Here is an 8399-nt window from a genome sequence, read left to right as displayed (position 1 = left end):
TGGTGACAACTATTGTCACTATTAGCTGTGACATTTAGCGAGGTTTTCACAGGTGCCTATATCAGGTGGAGGGAGGGGTTTTTGTTTGTTTGTTGTTGTTGTTGTTGTTTTTGAGACAGGGTCTCAGGCTAGTCTTCTGTCAACTTGACACAAGCTAGAGCCATCTGAAAGGAGGAAATTCAATCAAGAAAATGCCTCTATAAGACCCAGCTGTGGGCCAGGTGTGATGGCGCACACCTTTAATCCCAGCACTCGGGAGGCAGAGGCAGGTAGATTGCTGTAAGTTCAAAGCCAGCGTGATCTACAAAGTGAGTCCAGGACAGCCAAGGTTACACAGAGAAACCCTGTCTCCAAAACATTTCTTAATTAGTGATTGATAAGGGAGGGCCCCGTGCATGATGGATGGTGACATCCTTGGCCTGGTGGTCCTGGATTCTATCTATAAGAAAGCAGGTTGAGCAAGTCATGGAGAGCAAGCCAGTAAGCAGCACCCCTCCATGGCCTCTGCATCAGATCCTGCCTCTAGGTTCCTGCCCTGACTTCTTGCAATGATGCACAATGCTGTGGAAGTATAAGGCAAATAAACCCTTTCCTCCCAAACTTGTTTTTTGGTCATGGTGTTTCATAACAGCAATAGAAACTCTAAGGCACACTGTGCTGCTGGCCTTGGCTGACCTGGAACTTACTATGTAGACCAGTCTGGATTCAAACTCACAGAGATCCACCTGCAGCCATTCCTGAGTGCTGTGATTGAAGACCTGCACCACTATGCCTGGCTTGGAGGGAGGTTTTACTCTTCCATAGCTGGATGTCTTTAAAAAGAGTCAGGCCAGCCTGGAGGTGCAGACTGTCTGAGTTACTAGGCCGAGGAGAGAGGAATGAAAATTCAAGGTCGGCCTGGCCTAGATATAGAGTGAATCCAAGGCTAGCCTGGGGGAACTTAGTGAGACTCTATCTTAAAGTAAAAAGTTAAAATAAAGTGGTCAAAAGGAAAAAAAAAATCTCTTTTATTTCTGGATATGGTGGTGGCAGCCATTTTGCGAGCAAGAGCAGAATTAGACAGGGGAGAAAGCCAGTGCACTGTGGACAGAAGAGATCTGAAGGCTTGCTTTTTTTCTCCTCATTGGTCAACTGACCTAACCAGTTCTGGCCTTCCCCACTTTCAGGATGATTGTCACAGAGAGAAGGGGAGGGGCATTGAGTAACATCATTTTAAAGCCTAGGGGAGCTGACGTGCTATCCCTCGTATCTCAGAGCTCTGCCATATTGCCACAGGCATTCGAGGGTGGGACATCTGCTGGCCACTGCTGTATGCGCCAGGTCTGGCCCTGTGCCTGGAACACAGTAGGTTCTTTCTGCGTAGGTGCTGTATGCCAGGGCCCGCGTGTAGCTGTGGTGTGGTGGGATAGACATCAGGGAGAAGGAGAACATTCAGTGCCTTGGGGAACAAGTGGAGAGGGGTCACCTGAAGCACACAGCCTGGCTGGAAGTCATCACCATCCATCTTGAAGTGAAAAGTCAAGGAAGAGGAGGCTTGTTCCAGACTGGACAGGGATTGGAACTGTTCTACAGAGCTTGTCTCGGAGCCTATAGAGGGCCCCAGCCAGGGACAAAGGCTGGTGTCTTACCTGAGTGTCTCGGTAAATGCCTATCTCTGTCTATACTGGCTATGAGCATGTTGCTGTATAGGACAGGATGGACCGCTGGTGCTCACCCCAGAAGGCTGCAGGAGGATTGGCCCACATGCTAAGTCTGTCAGTGTGGCTTTTAGTCTCCCTACAGAGGGACTGAGGCCCAAGGTCACTCCCCAGGGACAAGCAAACGATCCCTGACCTCAACTACAAACTGGTAACTATGGGCAATAAGTTGAACTGTTCTAGACTTTGGTGCATGAGCAAGAAGGCAAAAGTAAAAATTTAGGGCAAATACCTTGTTAAAAAACATTGTATTTTGTTGTTTTTTTAAAAAAAAAGTGTGTGTGTGTGTGTGTGTGTGTGTGTGTGTGTGTGTGTGTGTGCATGAACACACCAGTGCAGTGCCCATGGAGGCCAGAAGAGAGGACCAGATCCCCTGGAGCAAGAGTTACAGGCAGCTGTGAGCTGCCTAACATGAGGGCTGGGAACTGAACGTGAGTCTTTGGAAGAGCAGTGTGAGCTCATGAGCACTGAGCCATCTCTCCAGCCTGCAGATCTCTTATTTACCATCCGGTGACTATACACAACTAGGAATGTATAAGGTTACGATCCAGGGGGCTGGAGAGATGGCTCAGCGGTTAAAAGCACTGACTGCTCTTCCAGAGGACCGGGGTTCAATTTCCAGCACCCACATGGCAGCTCGCAACTGCCTGCAACTCCAAGATCTGACACCTTTCACACTGACATACACGCAGGCAAAACACCAATGAATATAAAATAAAAATAAGTAAAATTTAAAAAGAGATTATGATCCAGATGCATTATGGGAAAGGATACCCTCGGTGGAGGAAATAATTATGTAACTTAAATCTGTCAATCAAAATAGAGAACCATCCAATTATCCTATTAGCCAAACTCCTTCTTCTCTTGGACTCCATAAATGGGAGCCCCACATAATAATCAGGGCGCTGGAGCACCCTCTGTCAGTCCTTCTGACATATTTTCTTGCTTTGCTTTTGATAAAGAGTCTCTGCTACTTTTGCAAGCTGTGTGAAGCTTTCTTTCAATACCTTGAATAAGAGGTGAAGAACCTGGAAACACCTGGCCCAGGCCCCACCCACTGGAAACACCAGCAGGGCAGCAGAGGAGGCAGGGCAGCTGCCAGGAGTCTCCACTAGAAATCAGCTTGGCCTAGGCCCCACTCTGAGGGAAAGACTCAGGAAATGTCCCTAGGAAGCTCTGACTCCTAAACATAAAGAGGAGCTTTATTTCCAGTTGCCCTTATTTCCCATGGGTACGTCTGCCTCAGGGACGTTATTCCACATTGGACCATTAGCTGCTGTCACTAAGGATGCTCTGCTCTCTTGGGTCTGCTTCGCTGGATCCTTCAAGATCCCTTTGAGTCTGTGCCACTTGGGTCCCCTGGCTCATTGATAGTCTCCCCTCCTCTGCTGCACAGTGCCAGTGGCACATCCCCTAGGGTGACATAGCTGCATCTGCAGAGGACAGTATGAATATGATCTCCAGGGTCCGTGTGCATATGGCTGTCGTTGCAGAGACTTCTTAGGAGCTCGTTTCTGACTGCCAACTGCTGCCTCTCCCAGGGGCCAGATGGAGCCTGGCTGAATGTTCCCCAGTGTCTGTTGGGAAGTTCTGGGCAGCCGGAGGAGCCAGAATGAGCTACAGAGGTCTGCGGGCCCCAGGGAGGGTCTGTGATCCCCGGCAGGAGGTGGGTGCATGGACCGTGAGCACCCTGTCTTTCCTGACCACCAGCCAGCCCTGTGCCATGATTAGCCCTGACAAGACACCACACAGAAAAGGCACCAGACTGTGGCAAGTGAGAGGATGGCAGGTCCCAGCGTGGGCTGGTGGCCACACATATTGACATGGTGGAGTGGGTCACATTGGTACTCCTTCCCCTCCTCTTGCTTTCTGCTGCAGGGGGATGGCCTCGAGTTCTCCCGCACAGAATTCACTCTAGGTCTAACCAGCAGCAGGGACTTAACACCGGGGACTGATCGCCAGCTGGTCCTGGATGAATAAGGAACCATGGCAGGAATTAGCTCCCAACACACCATAGTGTCACCGAAGTGCAGAGACCAGGGCACCTGGCAGCACCCCATACCAAGATTAAGGCTTTTTTGGACAGATCAGAAACCATGGAAGGGAATTCAGTTTAGTGGGAGCTGGAATTATAATGGACACAGGCCACTACTCAAAATGCTGCTGGAAGCTCACAGGGCTAAGGGCACCCTGGTTGCTCTCCCTTCAGCCTTCATCAGAGCCAGCATTGGACAGACCTGGCAGGTAGGTGGAGGGTAAGGCATCCTGGGAAATGCAGCATCTGTGATACAGGGTCTCAGGGGAGGGAAGGGAAGGTAGAGGAAAGGATAGGCAAGAAGGCAAATCAGACGGCTTGGTAAGGCAGAGTGCAGGCTTAGCCTGGTGCTGGGGCACTGGGGCGCTGGGGTGCTGGGGAGCTGGGGTGCTGGGGCGCTGGGGAGCTGGGGTGCTGGGGCACTGGGGTGCTGGGGTGCTGGGGCGCTGGGGAGCTGGGGTGCTGGGGCACTGGGGTGCTGGGGTGCTGGGGCGCTGGGGCGCTGGGGCACTAGTGCCAATCTCAGCTTGGTGGTCCCTCTCCTTGGTCAAGGCAACAAAATTGTACTGGCTTTGTTCTCTAGGTACTGAGTTAGACCTAGTCACACATAGAGGCCCACAGTAGGGTCTAGGAAGTACCACCCCTCTTTACATACACTGCCCCCAAACTCTCTTTGTTGTGGGGCCTTTGTTGTGAGGTTGTCTGACACTTGTGTAAACTCCAGTGCTCCTGTCTTAGGTGGGGACAGTGGTCTCCACGAGTGATGCGTGGAGTCTGAAGTATGTGGGGACAGTGGTCGCCATGAGTGTATATGTGGGGGTCTGAAGTATGATGAGACCCCATGTGGAAAGTCGAAGCTTTGCTTCTTCCTCCTTTCCCCGGTGGTGGCTCCACGTGGTAACTGCCTGGTCAGGGCTGGGGGTGTGCGGCCAGCTGAGGAGCTCAGGGGACATTTTAACTCAGCCTGTCCCAGCAGCAGGGCCTGTGCCAACCTCTGAGGCAATCACAGTAGGTGGGAGACTAAAGCTACAAGCCCCTCATCCATTGCTCTGGGAGCTCCAGGGAAGCTGGAGAGGCTGGACTCGGGGCGGGGGGCAGGTAGGGGACAGACTGAGGCAATATAAGAAGGGCAAGTAAGCAGAGGGCTTGGGAGAGCTGGCAGCAAGTCACGATTCATGGCCTGTAGAGATTCCTTGCATGAGAGGACCCCAAGTGTCCTCCCCAAGCATTAAAGGGCCCTATAATGGTGCATGAGCGTTGTCCCTAAGTATGAGGGCATGGTAACATGGGGCCAGATCACAAAGCCCTCTATGGAGGTATGGAGGTGTTCATCAGGGCAGGGGCAGGAGACTAGGGGAGCAATAGTGGGCAGGACGGCAGCCAAGGTCCAAGATTTGATTGCTAACTGCCTTAAGAGGGACTGAGGGGAGCCAGTCTCATGCTTATAACCTCAGCCTTTGGAAGCTGAGGCTGGAGGATTACTGCAAGTTTGAGGACAAGCAGAGTTGCACAGTGAGGTATTGTATCAAGAAAACATGACAAAAAAGAGGGGCTAAGAGAGGTTGAGCAACCAACCCGGGGTCATTTAACAAGTTGGTCCTTGGATCCTCCAGAGATCCAGGGTTCGGTGTCCGGAAGGTGGTGGACATCAGCTTGTTAGGAAACTCGCCTGCTTGTCACGGAGCTGAGTCAAAGGAGCCATCGTGGGACCTCCTAACAAGTCCCAATCACCACATTAACCAGTGGCTGGGGGCCTGACCCAGAGGAGCAGTGCCCACCTTCACATTCAGAGGACTTGTCGGGAGGGGTCTAGGCACAGCTTGAGTGCTGGCCTTATTTGTTGTCATGACAACCCAGGCGCCTTCTGCATCTGTCACTGAAAAACCATAACTTCTCATGGAAGGGCTGGAGGGGGTGGTGGCAGCAGGCAGCCCTGCCCTACCTTAGGTTAGAATGTGGATGAGGTTAATCCTCTAAGGGTCGGGGGGGGGGGGCAGGAGACCCCTACTCTGCCTCCTGCATCAACTGACCTATTTCCATCCAGCCTGTGGTTCCAGCTGCAAAGGCACCCCGGCTAACAGAACAGAAGTGTGGGGGTCAGACAGCCTGTGCTCAGCTGGGCTCCCCTCTGTGAGGTGTTCCCCAGCAGGGAATGTCACAGAGTGAGAGTATCAGGTGTCTTCCTGTTCAAACTGTGCCTGGCAGCAACTGAGGACCAGGCGAACACCTGCAGTCATTGACTCCCCCAGTGGGGGCGACTAATGTCTTCTAGGAGAAAGTCAGAGAGTCTTTATAGACTCAGAACTCGGGTGGGCAGTGTCCCTGGCTCTGAGCTGACCAAGGTGCCTCAGTTTCCCCTTGCTGTCATATTTCTGCTTATTCTTGCCCATTCCCTTCGCATCATGGGAACTGATCCCTAATAAACAACCCCCAGACACCCCAGCACATAGATGAAGCAGGAAGTGAGGGTTCCCTGCTGTCAGCTAAGGAAGGTAGGTAAGGCAGGTGGGTAAAGGTACCCAGTGGGTAGGCGAAACAAGAAAGTAATGGTCCTCTGTGTGTGGGTGAGAGTTCCCTGTGGCTGGGTGAGGGTGCCACACCTGGGAAAGCCTTTTGAAAGGGAGCCTTGGTGGATTCTAATAAGCCCCAAAGCAGGAGGCAACCCAAGCAAAGGAAAAAACCAAACCAAAACAACAAAAAACAAAAACAAAAGAAACAAAAAACCTACTATGGGGTTATCAGAAAGCTAAGCTGGGAACATTCCCCCAGGGGTCCTTGTGATGCCATTTGTTGTGAGACATCCAGTTACATAATGGGCTACCAGGGGCCTGGCCAGGGCTATTGGAGGTTGTCTGTGGAGGCTCACAAGACCATCTCTACTATCTTTTTTTTTTTTTTTTGGTTTTTTCGAGACAGGGTTTCTCTGTGTAGTCTTGGCTGTCCTAGACTCGCTTTGTAGTCCAGGCTGGCCTCGAACTCACAGCGATCCGCCTGCCTCTGCCTCCCGAGTGCTGGGATTAAAGGCGTGCGCCACCACGCCCGGCCTCTCCTATCTTTTAACTGGGTAGTGAATACAGCTCTCGAGCAAACCTTGGTGCAGGTTGACGGTTGATGGCTGGGCTGACCTATCACAGGGTTTTTCTCAGCAGAGCACGGTTGGGCTGACCTATCACAGGGCTTTTCTCAGCGGAGCACGCCTCTAACCTGGTTCCTGCTGCCTTCTGACTAGGGAAGCAGCTGTCACCGTCGCAGGAATCACCTGGCCTCAGGTTTAGGGTGAAACTGACTCCGGTGGATCAGAGCCACCATCAGAGCCATCAGAGTGCGGCCAGGGTGGTGCCCATTCTGCCTACGGCCACACTGACCCTTGGCTCCTCCTGGTGGCCACATAGACACCAGAGGGACCCCAAACCACCCCAGACTCTCTTTCCTCCCTAGCGCCTCGGTCCTCCATTGCAGCCCTTGGATGGAGTGAGAAGTCTTTGTGTTTAATTAAGACGCATGGTCCCGCCAATGGGAAAGCAGGAAATGGCTGGGCTGTTTTACAAATACAAACAATTCTTGTTCATTATCCCTTAATTGAGGCAACAAAGGCCCTGGAACACATCCATCAGAAACACATTCATGTACATTATCAGAGAGGCCGGGCTTTAGTGCTCACAAAAGGAGTAGCACGTGTTCCAAGCAGGAGTTACCGGCAAAGGGAAACAAAGGCCTCGGAGCCCAAATACTGCAGAATTAGCCCAATTACACAGCTGACGAGGAGGGGGAGAAGTTTCCTGGCTCCTGGCCAGCTCTCCTCTGAGCCTCCTTTTACAGGGTCCACTCTCCTGATGGACCACATGGGGCGGGCTAAGAAAAGAACCTCGCAGGCGCCCTTTGAGCCCACTTTGAGGCTCTGGTGGGGGACCCGAGGGGTGGCGATCTGATGTAGGCCTCTCTACAGCCGTCACACTAACCTAAGTCCTGGAAGCAGCCTGGCTGGGATCGCCACCTCCCTCCTGTCTCTACACGTCGCCTTGTGATGTCTTCCTAATGCTGGGTTCTTACTACCAACCTGTAGCTGGCTGGAGCCTGGATAGTCTTTGATTTAAGTGGGTGGCTTTGGGGCTGGGTCCTTCTGCATCCCATAGTTTCACGACTGAATTTTGGGGTCCCTGTGGACTTTGCATTTGTTCCTGTTTGAACAGTCTATCTGTCTGGTCACTTTGAAGGTGGAGTTACCTGTTCCAGGGTGGCGCATGGCTCCTAACCTGGTTTTAGAGCCTGACTCCTCACTGCCTGGACTTTCCTCTCTACTCAGACCTCTTTCTGGGCATCATCTCAGCAATCCCACGGCATCTCAATTGGTTCATGGTTATTTACCTGCACAGCACCGAGTGTTCAGACGGTTCCCAGGTCCCCAACATGGGTGACTCTGACCTGGGTGTCTCTGCATCCCAAGAGCTCTCAGTTCACCATATCCTAAGTCCTGGCTGACAGGTCAGCACTGGGCTGTTGAGAGCTATGAGAGACTGTGGGGACAGTGAGGGGACATGGATGAGCTGCATGGAACCTGAGGGGGGTATTGGGAACATGGCAGGGATTTGTGCTTGGGGACTCATGGATGGGGTGGGGGTGGGGTTGCTTCACAGGCTTAAGGGGAATGTGGGGACTGGGGGTAGCTA

The sequence above is a fragment of the Acomys minous genome (genome assembly GCF_964271855.1).
Source record: "Acomys minous genome assembly, chromosome: 17".
NCBI lineage: Eukaryota > Metazoa > Chordata > Mammalia > Rodentia > Muridae > Acomys > Acomys minous.
This window is presented reverse-complemented; position numbering follows the sequence as displayed.